Genomic DNA, 20,697 nt, shown 5'->3' with positions numbered 1-20,697 from the left:
ACAACTCCACACTCTTTAAATATAACTCCAGATTTTCTTTTTAATACTCAAATCACAAGTGAGACGCAGAAACAAAATGAATATAAAGATACATGTGCAAATGAGTTTTTTTAGGCCCCATAAATTCTTTTTGTTTCTGGCCTCAGAGACAGAAAGCAGCACAAATGTCATTTTTTGGAAAACAACTCTGCTCAGTTTTCCTCATAATTCCAACCTTTATGATGACCACCCATTTATACTTAGGAGGTCAATGGAGCTGGAGCCCTTTTTCAAATAATACATCAATCTAGGATAACCAGAATAAATTCAAATCTAGCTTCAAATATTTAATATCTGTGTGATATTGGGGAGGTTTCTTAAATCTTTGTGCCTCAGTTTCCTCACCTGTAAAATAAATAAAATAATATCACACCTCACAAGATTGATGTGAAGGTCAGATGAAATATTACCTTTAAAGTGTTCAACATAGTTTCTGGAACATGGTTGTATGGATAAACACAGGGATTGATTGAACTCCATTGGTATTAGAGACTATTCTTGATGAGGTGAGCCTCCAAACTCTTTCTTTCTCTCTGTGACTTTGGAAATGAGCCATGAGGTAAAGCACTTGAAGCTCTCCTTCAACCCTGCCTCTGTAAGATATGGCCCCAAAGAATCAGATAAAGTGATTTGTCTAGTTAGGGCTGGTTGAGTCCTGAGCTAAAGAATTCCAACCCTTTTCAATTGAAGGTCTTCTATTCAATTCAGCTCAAGCTGAATTAGAGACTAAGATGACCCAGCATAGAATGCATCAAGAGCAGCTATCAAAAGCAACACCAAGCTTGTAGCCAAAAGCTTTATAAAAATGGCAATCTTAAACCCTCTCCTTGCCGAGGTCCTAATATGCCATACCATGCTATGCTATGCTATTCCATGCCATGTTATGCCAAGAAAACCTCTGCCCATTGGAATATTTTCTTTCAATGCTATCCTCTCTTTATCTTTCGTATCTATTTCCCTAATGAGATTTTATATTTCTCTATCAGAGTTTCTCTACTAGAAACTTTATTTCCCTCCTGGGACTTTGCCACTAAGGAATTCAGCCTTTCTATTCATGCATAGTAAAGGCTGACTTCCCAATTCCTATAATAAACCTCTTTTCCCAATCTAGGTTTTTGGGTTTGTAAATTCCTTTATGAAGGATATCTGTGCTGCCAGAAGGGGGGTTCCAACAACTCCCTACCTATGTGCCAAATCCCAAGGGGTTTAAGGGAGCCAAACCTCTTCATTTGGTTCCCTGAACCCTAAACCTGCCACTAATCTCATTGTTTAACTCCCTGACCACCAGAAGTCCTAATATCATTTTTGGTTCCCTGAATCTAATTTCATCATTTGGTTCCCTGATCAAAAGGAATCTCCAAATCTAGATCTCATCATTTGGTTCCCTGACCACCCTAAATCTAGACCTCATCATTATGAGTAATTTATCAGTCATTCTGGCCATCACTGCTCCATTCTATCCTCTCCTTTTAAGGACTGCAGTCTAGGTAGATTATATTATTCCAAACATTGTTTGCTAATTTGCATGGTCATACTTCTTGAAGAAGCTACCTCTACTTGTTGGCTCTGCTTCCTTCCATTCAACTAACTTCTTGTCACCTGGTTTTCTAGCTTTTCACCACTCAAGGGAAACTATTATCCCCTAGGTTATCAACTGTGTATAAGTAGATAAACTCATAGTCCTTTCTCAGTCTTCATCATTCTTGACTCTATAGTATTTTGATTATCAACTACATTCTTTGAATATGCTTTCTTTTCTTATATGCCTTCACTTTCCCAAGTTTTTGTGACATGGGTAACTCCTTGTGGTAGTCAGTATTCTATGCTGGGTCTTCTTAGTTTCTAAAATAGGCTGTTTTTCCTGGACAATGAGTCTTCTTTTTCTTTCCTCTATTTCTCTTAATATTCTAAGATTATTATATAATTCCTATATTCCTCTTACTACTCTCCCACCTCTCATGGGTTCAATTAGCCTTCCTAAGCAGATGACTCCCATATTTACATACCTATTCCTTATCCCTTCCCTGAGCACAAGATTTCTGTTTTAATCTTCCATAAACAACTCAAAATCAGCACATTCAGAACATTTTCTTCTCCTTAAACTTACACAGTCTCCTAACATCTCTATTTCGGCCAAGAACACTACATTTGTTCCAGTTACTGCTGTTCATTACTTGAGATTTCAAGAGGTAGATATGGGGGGAGGACAGTTGGAACAAAATGTCTACGTCATTGAAATGAAAATCTTATATCATGAATGAGGAAGAGCAAAAAGGCTGCTTTTGTTGGAATAAAATAATTAAAGGGGAGTAATATGAAATCAATCTTCCCTAATGCATCCTGTCTTCTTTTATTTTATTCATCAAGTCAGGACAAAATCTTTACTTTTGGATTTATCTTTTTTTTTTTTTTCACTTCTTATATATACTCTTGTGGACACAGATTCTGGTGTGTCATTTGTTTCTTCTTTTTCTCTATGTATATAAGAAACAGATCATCATTTAGCCCCTTTAAATTATTCCAATAATTTTATCTTTGTCATGTCTCCTTATCTTTATCTTGTCTTCTTTCTAGGTATATCAAAATTTAAACCCAGCTGTCATATTTTCATAAATCCTTAATTCTACTAAACACTTAATTTTTTTTCTAAATGAAAGGTAAGTTAGTCTTTACTGTAATTTTTTTTATTTTGTCTTTTGGAATATAGAATTGTAACATTATCTTTCCTTCTTTTCTCCTTTAAGATTATCTTTTCCTTCTTCTAAGTAGTCTTAGAGTCCTGAGGCACAAGCCATTCTTTTTTTTTTTTTAAGTTCTATTCCAACTTTAGAGTTATTTTCCTTTCCTGGATTTCATTCATAGGTTTTTATTAAGCCACATAATTTCTCCTTTATATTCAAAATAATTTTCAGTTTTCGCATGTTTCCAACTTCAGTGGCCAGCATAGGAGATTCCTCCCCTTCCAGTATTCTTTACCATCCCATCTTCTAATACTTTTTGTCCTCCATAGTCTGGATGCCACTGATACTACATTGCCATAGGTTCAATTGATTTTTGCTGGTGCCTCACCCTTCTTTCTGGATTTTTGTCGCCATTTTCTGCTGCCCTAATGTAGGTGGTAGTCTAAGGGTCCCTTGGGTTTAAGCATATAATACCCATGAATTTACTGTATAAGGAAAAGAGGACACTCTTGGAGTGACATGATTTCTTTCAGGTTTAGATATGGGAAATTCAGGCAGATTTTGAATAGTTTCACTGGCCCTAGTTGTTTGTGTGTGTGTGTGTGTGTGTGTGTGTGTGTGTGTGTGTATGTGTGTCTTCTTGATCATGTGCAAGATTTGGTCAAAAATAAATTAATGTAAGGGGCAACTAGGTGGTACAGTGGATAGAGTAGCAGCCCTCAAGTCAGGAGGACCTGAGTTCAAATGTGACTTCAGACCCTTAACACTTCTTAGTTGTGTGGGCTAGTCACTTTACTCCAATTGCCTCAGCAAAAATTTAAAAAAAAATGTGACAAGTTTATTTTTACACTCCAAAGAAATATATGACTGTCTTGATGGAAACCAGATAGCTGCCTTTTTGAAAAAGGAATAAAACAGTGGAGTCTCCAAAAAACTTCAGCCACTTTTTATAAAGCCACTTCTCCAGTTCTCTCCATTTAGTACTAAATTCATTAGCCAGATGTGCCTCTCAGAATCATTTTTCTTGCTTCAGTATGTTATTTATGAGCACTGGGAACAACCTTGTCCTTTTGGTAGGTTGTTGATTCATTGGTTTACCACCACATCAATAGTAATTTCTAGCACCAAATTTATCTTCCAATTTTGTAAGACTTATTGTACTAATCCTACAAAAATAGAAAGATTAAATCCAATAAAGGGAACCTAGATCAAAGCAAGATCATAAGGAAATAGTAAGAAACAACCATAGTCCCATTTGGTTCCTCCTCCACTTTTTACAATTATTGCAAGATGTCTCAAACTATTATGCAGCTGGATTCTATTTCCTGAGTTATTAATTGACCCATCCTCTACACCTATCAAACTTACAGTGAGTGTCTCTAAAGCTCCCAGTAAAATAATGAAAAAGGCAAAGATAAAGTAACAATATCTGACATTGATAAAGCCTTACTCAACAAAGCTTTTTGTAAACATTGTAGGACTCTTTTTTTTTAAATAAAGGTTGTCAGTCATGGAGTCAGGAAAAGTTTAGGTTTAAACTATATCTCAGAAGTGTGCCAATGGATAAGACACTTAACCTCTCTGAAATTCTGTTTGCTTATCTGTATAAAGGAAATAATAATATTTGTAGCACTTGCCTCACTGGGTTGTTTGGAAAACAGATGAAAATTTATCAAGCACCTTATAAGTTTTAAAATGCTAAATCAATGTCAGGTATAATCGTACTCAATGCTCATGTAATTTAGCTACTAGATTATCAGTTGTGAAAATGCCAGGGTATACATATTTCAATTTTGTAATAAATTTTCCTAAGTTGAGTGGGGTATTTTATTGCTTAAGCACAACATTAACCTTTTAGGTTTTGGATTTCATTGTTGAGTATTTAATTCTGCTACTCTTTTGTTATCCTCTTCTGCTGTTTATGTGCTTTTACTAGCCAAACATGTAATACAAAATTCTAGCAGCACATTTCAAGAACAATTCCAAATATGGCATTCAGAGCACTTTCTTGACATGTACTAATTGTATTAATGAGCTGGCAGAAAGAGAAAGTTGAATTAAATGTAATCAAAACTATAACTATACTAGCATACTTATGGAAAAATTCAAGATACATGGCTTCCCACTGTATGCAAGATCATGAATTTGTGCTTCTTTTACATCTTTCCCAAGAGTTCTATAAACTAGAGATATTTTAGGTTTGGCAATAGTGAATCTTGGCAGTTTGAACCCAACAATCCATTGTCTCATAGGTCTCACAAGAAAACACAACAGCTATAATAAGTAAAGCCTCTTTAAACCAGTTGAGGAACTTTTAAAATTAAAATTCCAATTCAAATTTATAGTCTAGTTATTTCAGGAAATTTCCTACAAATCTTTTCAGAGGAGAAAATGTTCCCTTTGCCATATCAGTAGGCTTTTCAAGTGAACTTGTTCTAGAAGGGTACTGATAAATGTTCAAATGAAAATCACAATTAGCTATGAATGCTATGGAATACTATTGTTCTGTAAGAAATGACCAGCAAGATGATTTCAGAGAGGCTTGGAGAGACTTACATGAACTGATGCTAAGTGAATCAAGCAAAACCAGGAGATCATTATATACAGTTACAAGAAGACTGTATGACAATCAATTTTGATGGACATGGCTTTTTTCAAACAATGACATGATTCAAACCAGTTTAGTGACAAAGAAAGCCATCTACACCCAGAGAGAGGTCTGTGGGAATTGAGTGTGGAACACATCAGAGCATTCTTACTCTGTTGTTATTTGCTTGCATTATGTTTTCTTTCTCAGTTTTTCTTTTTCTTCCTTTTTGATCTGATTTTTCTTGTGCAACAAGATAATGGTAAAGGTATATATGTATACATATATTGGATCTAACATGCATTTCAACATATTTAACATGTATTGGACTACATGCCAGTTAGAGGAAGGGGTTTGGGGAAAGAGGGGGAAATTTGGAACAAAAGGTTTTGCAAGGGTCAATGTTGGAAAAATTACCCATGCATATATGTTTTGTAAATAAAAAGCTTTAACAAAAAAAAAATAAAAAGTTTGCATCACAAAAAACCACATTTCCGCATTAGACATACTGTAAAATAAGACTTAGAACAAAAGGGAAACAAAAACATGAGAAAGAAAAAAACAAAAATAAAGTGAAAATATTATTCTTTGATGTGCTTTCAGATGCTATAGTTCTTTCTCTGGTTGTAGATAGCATTTTCCATTATGACTTTTGGAATTATCTTAGATCATTTTAATACTAAGAGCTAAGTCTATCAATATTTATCATTGCAATGTTGCTGTTGCTGTATATAATTTTCTCCTGGTTCTGCTTATTTCACTCAGCATCATTTCATGTAAATGTTTTTCATCATTTTTACAGAACAATAATATTCCATTACATTCATATATCACAATTTATTTGGCCATTCCCCACTTGATAGACATCTCCTTGATTTCTAATGCTTGTCTACCACAAAGAGAGCTGCTATAAACATTTGTACATTTGTACATGTATTTTCTCCTTTTTTATAATCTCTTTGGGTTACAGATCTTGTAGAGACATTGCTGGATCAAAGAATATAAATAGTTTTATAGTCCTGTGAGCATAGTTACAAATTGCTCTCCAGAATAGAATGATCAGTTCACAACTCTACCAACAATGCATTAAAGTTCCAATTTTCTTTCATTTTTTCCAACATTTATGATTTTCCTTTTCTGTTATGTTAGCCAATCTGATGGGTGTGAAGGGCTATTTTAGAGTTGATTTAATTTGCATTTCTCTAATCAATAGTGATTTAGAGCATTTTTAATATGACTTTGATAACTTTAATTTCTTTATCTGAAAATTGCTTGTTCATATCCTTTGACCATTTATCAATGGTACTCTTATAAATTTGACTCCTTTCTATATTTTAGAAATGATGTGATCTTTAAAAAAACACATTTTTTTTTCATTTCCAAGTGCCTTCAGAGAGAGCAAAGATCATAATTCATCCGTAGTAGATGTGAATAATTATGGTGGGGGTTGTGTTCTGCTTTTTTGTGTTATCATTTTCGGTTCAAGGTTCAAGGGGTGGAATCTTCACTGGACATAGTTGGAGCTATTACATTAGCCATGACAACATTGTTTTAAGAAAAAAAAAACCCTGAATTTTGGAAACCCCTGTATTATGGCACCTTGAGATAAAAGGGGCCTTGGGAAAATCATGTAGCATAACTCTCTAATTTTATGAATGAGAAAACTGGACCCCAATTTAGGAATGTAATTTCTCCCAAGTCACATGCTTAATAACACAACTTGAACTTCATTCCAATCTTCTGATTGTGAGCCATTTGTCTTTCTTCTCACTGCACCAATATAGACCACTATTTGCTCAAAGTCAAGCATATGTCAAAGAAAGTGAAAGCATTTGGTACAGGCAAAAGTGATTGATTTTGAATGAAAACACTGGACACCTTCCCCAGCCTCTTAACCTTGTTCTTATATTCCCTAGGGCATGATTCTTACTGTACCTAATTTCTGTGAAGAAATTTCTTGAGGACTCACAGGTACAGACATAAAATTTGCCCTAAGTTTGAGACCTTAAGGGATGATCTTGAATCTTCCCAATCACCTGTTTGCTTCAGAATTCCTCACACAATGAAATTCTGATTAAACTTTTTACTCTTTTTTTTTACTCATTTTACTTTTATTATCCTAGAACTTCTCTCCTCAACCTTAGCTTTCTTCCTTACTCAGTTCCATCTAGAAAACCCTAATAGCTTACCCCTCCTAAAGTCCCACTTCTCTGCTTTCCTTGGAACATCTACTCTATATTAGCAATCTTCTTCTTTTCCTTTTGCCCCCTTTATCTTTTGGTGCTTTTGATTTCCTCCCTTTTATAGTGTCAATTGTCCATCACTGACCATAAAGAATCATAATGTTCTCTGCTCTCCATTGACAATTCCAGATATTCTTTCCACTGCCACCTCTCAGTGTACTCTACTCTTTTGAGCTTATTGGTGGTGGAAACAGGATGGCAGAGAGAAGATGAGAAGTTGTTTGAACACTCCCAGTTTCCCTCAGAAGCAATGTTTAAGCAAGTGTCTAAATGAATTCTGTAGTGAGGGGAACATATAAAAAGACAAAATGAAAGAATTTTCCAGCTTAAGATAATATATAAGGGCTTCAGCACATTTCTATCTCACTTGAGTAAAAGGAGAGTGAAATATAGCAAGCCAGTGTCTAGCCAAGACAAAGGAGGCTCTTAGCCGCAGAACAGAACAGCAATCAAGAACCTTTTCCCAGACTCAGCTGACCGGTGGCATAGTAGACCAGCTGTGAGGTCTCAAGACCCAGTGCAAAAAGTAAATTGATAGCTCTGGAACCTTGACACGAAAGGTAATAGGGTAAATTAGGTCACATGAATAGTTATGAAAGTAGAGTGAAATTATAATTGTTACTAATAGTATAGTAGAGGGAAAGAAGAGAGTTATATATTTTACCCATAGTCAAGTGGGAGGAGGAGAAAGAAAAGGCAAGAGGAGAGTAATAAAAAGGAGGGCAGAAGTAGGAGAAAAAAACAGGGAGTAGGAAGAGGGACTGAAAGAAGGGTATACAGACTGAGGGAAGTGGTGGTCAGAGTCAAAATACTGGTAAGGAGGGACAGGGTAAAAGGAGAGAGACAAGCATAAATAGGGACGGGGAAGATAGGATGGAGGGAAATACACAGTATGCAATTATAACTCAATGTGAATTGGATAAACTTTCCCATAAAATGGAAATTAATAGCATCATGGGTTAAAAAACAAAATCCTACAATATGTTGTTTATAAGAAACACACCTGAAGCAGAGAGATGCACACAGAGTAAAAGTAAAAGAATGGAGCAGAATATATTATACTTCATCTGAAGTTAAAAAAAATGGGTAGTAGTAATTCTGATTTCAGACAAGAAAAAGCAAAACCATATCTAATTAAAAGAGATAAGAAAGCAACTCATGCTAAAAGTTATCATAGATAATGAAGTAATGCCAATACTAATCTTGTATATACCATGTATTAAAACATCCATATTTGTAGGGGAACAATTAAATGAGTTATAAGAAGAAATAAAACTATACTAGTAGGGGATTTTAAATCTCTCTCAAAACAATATAATACAAATAAACAAGAAAAAAGTTAAAGAGGTGAATAAATTCTTTTGAAAAGGTAGACATGATAGACTTCTGGAAAAAACTGAATGGGGATAGAAAGGCAAATACCTTTTCTTTCAGTGGTACATGACACCTACATAAAAATTGACCATGTATTAGGACATGAAAACTTCATGCTCAAATGAAGAAAGGCAGAAACATTAAATGTAGGGTTTTCATACATTTCATGATGCAAAAAAAAAAAAAAAAATCAAGTGTAACAAAGAGCCATGGAAAGACAGACTAAAAATTAATGGGAAACTAAATAATCTAATCCTAAAGAATGAATGGGTAAAACAATAAATCATAGAAACAAGGAATAATTACATCAAAGAGAATGATAATAGGAGGTGAAGGCAAGAGAGTAGACAGGTCTTTCTCTGATCTCTTCCTGGTTTCCCTCAGAATCAACACCAGATCAATCCTGTGAATGAGTTTTGGAGTGAGACGGAAGCCACAAATATTTGGAGCATGTAAAATTTACAGCAGAAGATATTTTGGAAGAACTTAAAGAAAGATCTGTCTCAAGCAAGTGGTGGGAACATAGGCCAGCACAGGAGTAGCAGTCAGGTAGTGCTCCAGGGGAATCTTGTGGGGAGGCTCTTAGCCAAAATACAGAAGTATTGCCTACTTTGTCTTGGTTCATAAACCAGTGGATCAGCACACTAGTTGTGCATTGCACACAATGCAAATTGGAGAAGGCAAATAGTGACCCCTGAAGCCCAGCATAACAAGTAGGACTTGGCCACACCCCTTAGCATGGGAAGGAAACCAGAAGCCCCAGCCCCAGCCTAACTTGAAGCTGCTATCACCCATAGAGGAATCCAGGAATGGTTTCCCTTCAACAGACTTCAACATTTAAAAATGAGCAAAAAAGCAAAAAGAGCTCTTACCATATACACTTATTATGGATGCAGGGAAGAACAGATCTCAAACCTTGAGGGAATAAAGGCAAAACAATTACTGATGAAGCCTCAAAGGATAACAAGAGTTGGTCTCCAACTCAAAAGGCTTTTTTGGAAGAATTCAAAAAGAATCTTAAAAATGAGTTAGAAGAAGACTAGGGAAAGGAAATGAGAGATTTTTTTGAGGGAAAAAAACAGACATTATCTGAAGAAAACCACTCCTTAAAAAGTAGATTTGGTGAAATGGAAAAAGAAAACAACTAGAAAAATAGAATTGGTGAACAGAAAAAAGAGAACAATTCCTTAAAAACAGAATTGGTGAAATGGGGGGAAAAATCTAATAATGAAAATAATTAATTTAAAAGTTCAGTTGGCCAAATAATAGTTACAACTATATATGGGAAAATACTATGCTTAACTTTTGAGAACTGTATCTTTGTTGGGAATATACTTAGAGGATGTAGGTATAATTGATTTTATTGAAATGATATAAAAAAGAAACTAGGGGTGGAAAAGAGATTGTACTGGAAGAAGAGGAAAGTGGAGATAAAATGGTTCAAATTACATCACATAAAGAGGGAAAAAAAGATCTATTATACTTGAGAAAAAGAAGGGAGGAGGATGAGAACTTTTTAAACCTTAATCTCATTGGATTTATTTTAAAGAAATAATATCAGAAATATTTAGTTAAAAATAAAAACTTGTCTTATCCCATAGGGAAGTAGGAGGGGAAGGGGAAAGTAAAGTGGGAAACTAGGGAAAATAGAAGTAGAAGGCAATGGGGATAAGAAAGGGGAAAGGGTTATAAAAGGGAAGGACAGATTGAGGGTGGGGGGTGAGAAGTAAAACACTGGTGAGAATGAAAAGGTAGAAAAGAAAGAAAAAAGTATAATTTTGGGAAAATAAAATGGCAGGAAATGTAAATTAAGACAACTCTGAGATAACCACTGCACACCTGTCAGATTGGCTAAGATGACAGGAAAAGATAATGATGAATGTTGGAGGGGATGGGGACAATGATACATTGTTGGTGGAGTTGTGAATGGATCCAACCATTCTGGAGAGCAGTTTGGAACTATGCTCAAAAAGTTATCAAACTGTTCATGCCCTTTGATCTAGAAGTGTTTCTACTGGGCTTATATCCCAAAGAGATGTTAAAGGAAGGAAAAGAATCCACATGTGCAAAAATGTTTGAGGCAGACCTTATTGTAGCAGCAAGAAACTAGAAACTGAGTGGATGCCCATCAGTTAGAGAATGGCTGAATAAATTATGGTATATGAATGCTATGGAATACTACTACTCTGTAAGAAACAACCAGCAGGATGATTTCAGAGAGGTCTGAAGAGACTTGCATGAACTGATGCAAAGTGAAATGAGAAGATCCAGGGGATGATTATACATGACAACAAGAAGACTATATGACTATCAATTCTGATAGATGTGGTTCTCTTCAACACTGAGATGATTCAAACCAGTTCCACTTGTACAGTGATGAACAGAGCCATCTAAACCCAGAGAGAGAACCATGAGAACAGAGAATGGAACACAACATAGCATTCTAATTCTCTCTGTTGTAATTTGCTTGCATTTTGTTTTCTTTCTCAATTTTTTTTCTTCCTTCTTGATTTGATTTTTTCTTGTGCAACAAGATAACTGTATAAATATGTATACATATATTTGTTCTAACATGTATTTCAACATATTTAACATGTATTGGACTACCTGCCATCTAGAGGAAGGGGTGGGGGAAGGAGGGGAAATTTTGGAACAAAAGGTTATGCAAGAGTCAGTGTTGGAAAAATTACCTATGCATATGCTTTGTAAATAAAAAGCTTTAATAAAAAAATAAAGTTACCAATGGTTTCTTAGTTGCCAAATCTAATTGCTTTTCCTTGATCCTCATCCTTCTTGACCATCTCTTCCTAGTTGTTAGTATTCCCTCTCTTTTAAAATTACTTGGCTTTATTTTGGGTATACATAATATTGAATTGTCTGTGCACATATATTTTGCAATATTAAGTGCATGTGATTTTAAAATTACTGAGATACATTTGCTTCCTCAAACCCTTTTGGGTATAAGGGAGAGGACAATGACTCTCCTCCCAAATATATGGGTTAATTTGGCTAACTCTTAATACTAAATACTACTAAGTTAGTTACTGGCTCACTTAGCTACTAGCCCCCTCTTCTAAGAGAGGACTTTATTATAGCACTCAAAAGGATTGGTCCAACAAAAGCTACTTGTAGGAGTGGCAACAGATGTTAAAATGTGAAGAACAGTTCTATTATATATAATCAGTTGCAAGGTCTTCTCCTGACATGTTCCAAACATAGTCTACTAAGGAGTATGTTCAGATAATGGTATAAGTAAGATAGCTACACATTAGACTACAGGATTCAGGCATGGAGATGAGAATTGCTCCCTTTCCCTCAACAATAATCCACTGTGCTGTTAAAGCTTTCATCCTAGAGTTCTTAAATTTTTTTCTGTGTTGTGGGTCCCTTTGGCATCTCATGAAAACTGTGGACCCCTTCTTAGAATAATGTTTTAAATGAAATAAAATGCAAAATACATTGGATTAAAAGGAAACCAATATATTAAAATGTAGTTAAAATAAATGTAATCATTACTATAATCCGGCAGGGGGAAACCTGTGTTAGAGGGTCAACTGCCCTACAAAGAAAGTTCCAGTAGTATTTACCCATATTGAAGAATGCTAAACACTCTCCTTAGAGTTTATAGCTAAAATCTGATTCTAATCTTGATCATAGTTTCTTCTGGGCAATTGTCCATTGCTAGATCCATGTCATGTGCCCAATGTAGTTTATAACTTTAGAGTTGTTAAAGTCATATTGAACTTGCTCAAAAATGAACCTTTAGATATTTTTAATACTTTTCAATTCAGAATTTGAAGCAGAAAGTAGCTGTTTACACATTCCCACTGAAACCCCCCCACCCTTTTCCCCACCATGAAGAAAAACAAATCATATTCTTTCTATGGAACATATACATACAAATGTGTCATAATTTCTTCCTGAATTTCATAAACCAAGTTCTTTTAAGATGTAATGCTAAAAATCAAAATGAAATCAGTAGCTTACTTTTTTCTCATTCTGCTGAAGTAAGGATGAAATAACACGATTAGATGGTAATCTTTTTTTCTTTTTGAGATTAAATTTTTGCACTCTTAAAAGAAGAACCAAGAGTCTAAAACACAAATATTCCTTAACATATCAAAAAGAAATGTCAAGCTTCTCACTTTTATTAGTATATCTAAAAGTCCCACATTGCATTTTTTGATTATTATTTACTTTTGATTCTAGAAAATTTCATCGGTGGAGCTTATCCCTAAGCATCCCTAAAGCATAGATGCAAAACTCACCAGAAGTTCAGTTGGCAAGCAATTACGATGAAACATTATCCCAAATTATTTTCCATATTGAGAAAATAGAATGAAACATTTCTCCTGTGTTATAATAACATAGGCCCTCTTGTTTGCAAAGTTCATAGGCCCTTTTGTTTGCAAGTTTCTGGGTTAGGATTATGAGACACAAGGATAATGACAAAAAGGTGGTACTAAGAAATACTCCTATTAAAGATAACAAAGATTAAATAGGGTGAGGCCATATTTCCAACATTAAAGGAAAACTTTGGCAAATATATATTTGAAAGGGTATCTTTTATAGAGATTCTAGAACCATTGGCTCTATCCAAATGGAATCATCAGGAAGCAAAGTAAAGCAGTCCATTTTATGATCTAGAGAATCACACAAGTCTCTAAGTAGTAATTATAAATTCAAGAAGCAAGCACAATATGACTGACCTAGTAGGAATCCTGATAGCTGGGTTCAAGTTACTGCTTTAGCTGTTCCCCAGAGAGATTCAATTTATCTTGACTTTCCACATAAATTCTTCTGAAAATTCTCTATATTTTGTTGTTGTTCAGTTTTTTCAGTAATGGCTGACTCTTCATGACCTCATAAACCATAGTATGTCAGAATCTTCTATCCTCCAAAACCTCTCAAAAGCTTTCCAAATTCATGCTCAATGTTTCTATAACATAATTCAGCTACCTCATTATCTGTTATCCTCTTTTTCTTCTGTCCTAAAGATTTCCCAGCACCAATCTTTTCCATTGAGTCCCATGTTCTCATTATGTGGCCAAAATATTTAAACTTCGCCCTCACTTGATCTTGCATTCTCAAAAAATAGCAACACAATTTGAAAGTATTAATTCTGTGCCACTCAGCTTCCCTTATAGACCAACTCTCACACCATACTTTGCTACTGAAAAGCCTGAATTTTTTCATGGCAAGGTAATGCCTCTGTTGGTTACTCTGTTCAGATATGCTGTGATTTTTGTTTCAAGGAATGCATTTTTTAATTTCATGGTTGCAGTTACCGTCTTCCATGATCTGTGAATCCTATTATATAAAATCTGACAATGCTTCAATTTCTTCTCCCTTTACTTGATAGGAAGGGGTAGGTGGTAAGTTCAGTTGCTAGGATCTTAATTTTTTATATTAGACTTCAAGCCTCTTTCACCTTTATCAAGAGGCATGTTGATTCTTCCTCACATTCTACCATCAGAGCATATTTGAGATTATTAATATTTTTCAAAGCAAACTTAATTTGTCCTGCTTGGCATTTGCATAGTGTACCCTGCATATAAATTAAATAAAGTGATAATTTACATACTTTTTGCACTCATTTTCCAGATGTTCCACATTGGTTCTAACCAATACTTCTTGACTTATTTACAAGTTTAATGGGAGTCAAGGTACTCCCATTTCATTTACTATTTGCCACATTTCATTGTCATCCATACAGTCAAAGGTCTTTGTGTAGTCAGTGAAGCAAGACTAATTTTTTTTTCTGGAATTCATTTGCTTTCTCCATTATTTAGACTACTTTGGCAACTTGGTCTCTAGTTCTCCTGACTCTTCAAAAAACAAACTGTTCTGGTAATTCTCACTTTACATATTATTGAAGCTTAATTTGTATATTCTTAAGCATAATCTTGCTGGTTTTTGAAATAAGTACAATTATTCAATAAGTTGAACATTCCTTAGGATTGCCTTTCTTTGTGTTTGGGACATAAATTTATCTTTTCCGATCCAATGACCACTGGCTCAGTTTTCCAAATTTGCTGGCATATTGCATGCAGCATCATTTTTATGCCTCTTAGTATAGAATGGTCCAGTATTTTAAAAGTTAGCTTCTGACATGGGGGCATGATGGAGAAAGACAGAAATGTTCAAAAAGCAGTATAACCAGATGAGAAATGAGATTTTTAAAAGTAAACTCCCTTCTTAAATAGAAATTTTGTAGTACATTGTTCCACTCGCCAATCAGAGGGACAGAATGTAATGAGGAAGTGGAGACTCAAGGCAGATACCGTCTTGAAAGTGATAAGATTTCTGATAATGAGCTTCTTAGACATGTGGAAAAGTTATAAATGTTTCAATGTTTATCCTAGAACCTAGCACATAGTAGAGACTTAACAAAAGGTTATTGATAATGATGATAGTGATAATAACAGTGAATGATGATATAGGGCATTAGATGAAAAAATGAAGATTGCTTTATTGCTAGATATTGCTATCATTGCTATTATATAAGTATTTTTGTATAATGCATGTGCATGTGTCTATATATACATATATACCATATATGTATACATGTGTACGTTTGTACATATATACATAGTTATAAATATATCTTATTCTTGGTAGGCACTTAACAAATACTTGTTTGATTATGTTGTTTTCCCCTTCCAGCTTACTTTTTTCTATCTCAGTTCATATATATCTTTCCCTATTTCTCTTAATTTTTCAAATTGTTTTTTTGTGAAGCTACACATATTTATTTGAATTTGTGTAGTTATTTCCCAATAATGGAACACCTAGATTCATTGCTATTATTAATAGCTTTTATGGCCAATTTTTCTCACTGACATTCTGTGACAAATATTGATATATTCACAGTGAATCAAAATGAATGTTTTAGAATTATAGTTCATGCTTTGAGATCACTGGAAAACCCATCATGGAAGACAAAACCAAGGCTTGGAAGCAGCAATAAAGACATGTTATTCTATTGTTGTTATTGAAGAGGACCACATAGTTGTGCCCAAAGGCAATACTTTTAGTCCCTAAAGCATGAAGGAATCCAAAAGAATGGAAATTGTTTATCTAAAACATGAAAAGAGACACAGAATTTTTTTATGTACTCTCAGCTGAAGAGATAGGCATGTCAAACACCTGCTCTTCAGCTGTGGTTGGCCCCTTAGGCTGAACTGTGACACTTAAGGTGTTTAAAAAATATTGTCCAGACTAATCCATCATAAAACAGATGCCCAGATGTTTATAATTGCCCTTTGGTAAAAATGATTTTTTTTTCTTCAGGGTTTACAAATGTATATGTGAAGACCTTTTCCTCTTTTCCTCAAACACTAGCTATTTGTTTATTATATGCTAGATTTACTACACTTAGTGGAGTTTTCCCATAAGCAGGTTCCTCCTCATGAGATTTGTAGCCCAAATTTAAAGAATGGAGAAGATTGGGCATATTGTAATCTTCATTTTCCTACCCTATAATAATCCACCAGGTAATCTGACCTAGTTCCCTCCCCTTTCCTCTCTTCTTCCAATTTTAGTTATAACATCAATATTACAGATGTGTGTCAGTTTCAAAAAAGCATTTGGAAACAAACTATTGACCCATTTCACTATATGTGGCAAGTGGCACATTGACTTAAACACTTGAAATAATAGCCAATGATAGCTAACACAAATATAGTGCTTTTATTTATTTATTATATGCCAGGCACTGTACAAAGTATTTTACAATTAATATTTCATTTGAACCTCATAATATCCCTGGGAGTTAATTATGTAATGCCATGATCACTATTTTACAGGTGAGGAAACTGAGGCAAATAACTATGAAGTGACTTTGCCATTTTCTTCTCTATCATTGGATTATCATTGGATCATATCATTGGATATGTAACTAATATCTGAAATCAGTTTTGAATTTAGATCTTCCTGACTTTAGATTTGCCATTCATTATTCACTATGCCACACAGCTTCCCCCTTAATAAATACTTCCTGACTGATTATTCCTTATTCTTCTCTCCACATCTCTTTTTCTTCCTTCTGACTCAAAGGATTCTTCCATGAAATCTCCCCTTCCCAAATAATGTCTTTATTTTATCTTTTGTTTTTCACTTATTTCAATTATATCCAAATCTTTGCGAGTTCATTTGGAGTTTTCTTGACAAAAATACTAGAATGGTATTCTATTTCCTTCTCCAGCTCATTTTACAAGTGAGGAAGCTAATCCAAATAGGAATAATAGACTGGTCTAGCGTCACACAGGTAGCAAGTATTTGAGGACAGATTTGAATTCAGGAAAGTGAGTTTTCCTGACTTCAGGTCTGATACTAAATTTCATGTACTGTCTAAATGTTCCTTTTTCATGTTATCTATATTTATATACTATTTCCCAATAAGGTAATATGTATGTGCACATATACTCACAGACATATAAATACCAAATATATCTCAGATAGACTAACACTGTCATATATCTGTAAATGCAATATATATATATAAATATATATATATATGTACTAAATATGATACACACATATATATGTGTGTGAGTATAAACACAAAAATACACATATATGAACAACTGAGGAAAATGTTAGCTATCATAAAATCCATGTTATATAATGTTCTTTTGAAATTTACTGTCGTGGCTGTTACAACAGAAGATGGGAGAAGCAGGACAAATTAGATGTAGGATAAATTTAAATGCTTCTCAAGCATCAGCGTTTTATGAGATACTTATGCAAAGATTTCAGTGTACAATGAATTCATTTGCTTTTATTCCTGACCCTTCAGTATTCTAGAAACAGTATCTATACATCAAGTAGTAAAAAGAAGTCTACAATCCACTCTTTACACTGTAGAGGGTCACAGATAGTGGTAAACCCTGGGTCAGGTATAAGACCTTTTTGTCTAATAAGGAACCCTGGTGACATGTCTGATTTGTCTCTCCATCCCCCTGGGGGCGTTTTGGCCTTCCTGAGAAGTCAGGACACATGGCAACTTGTATTGTAATTAAAGCAGAGTTATACCAAAGTGGCAAGGAAATATCTGCACACAGTAGCAAGTTGTTTATATGGTTCCATATGCACAGTATCCTATAGTTAGTGCATGTGCAGTGAGCTATAGTTATGCAAGCGTATTAGGATATATAAGGCTGAAAATTTTTTGAATAAATGGACTCCTGTTTGACCTTCCCTGTGAGTTTTACTCTTTCATTCCTCACCCATTATCAGGATTCAAGCTGATACCACAATCCTATAGTGAGCAGATCCAGAAATTACACTAAAGCCTTCATTCCTTTTAGAAGAAGTATTCTATAAATATTGAATCTTCAATGGATTTTTCTTTGGAATACACAAACACAGACACACATTTGATAGAAGCAGCATCACAAAATGGATAAAGGATTGATCTTAGAAATGGAAAGATCAGCTTTAGCCTTTACTGATCTCTGAACCCTTTTTTTTCTGCCCTTATTGTTTCTTCCATTCATTTTAACATTAATCTCATGTGATTGGATTTGAATCCTGCCCCAGTTACATACTAGCTGCCACTTTAGGCAAGCCACAATGCAGAATATTTTCAGATCTATGTTACCTCAGTCAGAGTTTCCTATGCCAAAAATAGTATCCCACACTATCTAAACACATAAAATATACTTAGTTATATATGTATAGGCACATATATATATAACATATGTTTTAAAATTAATTTCTTCTGTATAAAATTATTATTTGGAACCAGAAATTAAAAGGAACAGCAGTTCAGAAACAATGGAAATGTGTGGTAGGAGGAACAAAATATGATAAGAGAATCATAGATTTGGATGTAGAAGGGAACAAAGTCCATTTTGTTTAAATCCATTTTTTTGTTGATCAAATAGAGGCCATTAGGAAGTCAACAACTTTTCTAGGGTCACATAAAGCAGCAAAGAAAAATAATTGAAACACACATCCACATGGCACTTGAATCTAGATAGTGAGAAAGTACACAGAGGCAAGAAAGAGCAGAAGATTGGGCTGGTCATGAGGACATGGGTTGGAAACATGGGAAGACAGGTATTTCTAGGAGCAGAGTCAGGGATCAGCAAGTGAGAAAGAAGGATATGGTATAAAGGCACTTTGGACTTGCTACCAGGAAAAAGAATATAGTGGACTCAGAGATTCAAACAAGGAAGAATATTAAATACTAAAGAAAAGATATAGTATTAATCTAGAGTTACCTGCCTTTGAAATGAAATGCTTAGAGGTAGAGCAGCCTCAGGTAAATTGACTGAATGATAGGAAAGCATAACACAATTTTACTGCTATTAAATAAACGCATATATATTTCTACATAGGTGAGGGTGTCTTTTGTACATATGTATATCTAATCCAATAAAATCAATCCAGTAAGCTTTTTTTTTTTTTTTTTTTTTTTTTTTTGCCAAAAGGGATATTTATTTAGGAGAAGAGGTTACAGACGAAATGAAGAGGTAAAATAGGAACCAGGAGTGGTAAATATAAAATAAATTTGGGAGAGCAATAGGGTTACCAAGGAAAGGAATTTGGAAGAATCCATTAAAGGAATACATCATGAGGCCTGTATATACTATTGACTGTTAAATGAAATCCATAGAGAAGAAGCAGACTAGTTAGAATTAGCTACAGGAAGGACAAAGACATCATTATAGGGGAGACTCTATGAAGAGGGGGAGGGAGAATACATCATAGTAGGTTTAGTCCTAAAAAGGACTTAGCCCAATAAAAAAAAAAAAAAATTAAATACCTATTATATTCCAAGCACTGTGCTAATTGGCTATACATTTTTAAAAAAAGAAACACAGTCCCTGCCCTCAAGAAATTTACAATCTAAAGGGATAGATAACACACAGAAGCAAGCTGGAAAAGGAACAGGGGTTGTGGACCAGTCAGGGCAGAAGATGCAAAGCACAGAGTGTGTGTGTGTGTGTGTGTGTGTGTGTACATACACAAAAGAAAGGAACAATATACACATATATGATATATGTATGGATAGATAGATATAAATACAGATAAATAAATAGACAGACTTTGAGGGGCATTTTTAGAGTACAGGACCTCTGTTATACACTACCAGAAAGAGTTGATATGTTAATCTTCATGATTGTAATATTTGGGTTTATCAGTAATTCAAAATGCTATGATTTGGTATTATCAAGAGTCATTAAGCACAGAAGCAGAAAAGCACATGTGGCAGCAAGGTCTTTTTTTGGCCTAAGTGGAAACAATTATGTGATTCCACTTCAGTTTTGTCTCTTAAAATTCTGTTTCCTTCAAAATTCTACAAAGTATTATTTTCTATTATTAATCCTTTCCAGATATACACATCTTCTGGATCTTTGATCCCTTTAACCCTTAAAGAAAAAAAATACAATGTTTCAAGATTTGTACTTGACAAATATATCTCTTTTTATCCTCAACAACCCTGAAACATAGTTGCTATTATCAAACCCTATTTTACACTAGAGAGGCTCTATTGCTTTTCTATTCTAATTTCAAGAAACTCAGCATTCTTCAAGATAAAGTTGGAAACTTATATCTCTTCATCCCTGCTTGTCTCTGGAGTCCTTCCCTCCATCCCACTGATTGAAGAGTGTGGAAGGTGGACATTGGGGAAATCTTCCCAGACTCTCTACTATTTAAGAATGGACTCAAGGGAATTCTCATCATTTCCTATGCAGGACAAACAATTTTATCTGTGAATTCCAATTTTATCTTTAGCTTGTTTCCTCACTGCTTTATTTTT

This window comes from Sarcophilus harrisii, chromosome 4 (genome assembly GCF_902635505.1).
Source record: "Sarcophilus harrisii chromosome 4, mSarHar1.11, whole genome shotgun sequence".
Lineage (NCBI taxonomy): Eukaryota > Metazoa > Chordata > Mammalia > Dasyuromorphia > Dasyuridae > Sarcophilus > Sarcophilus harrisii.
This window is presented reverse-complemented; position numbering follows the sequence as displayed.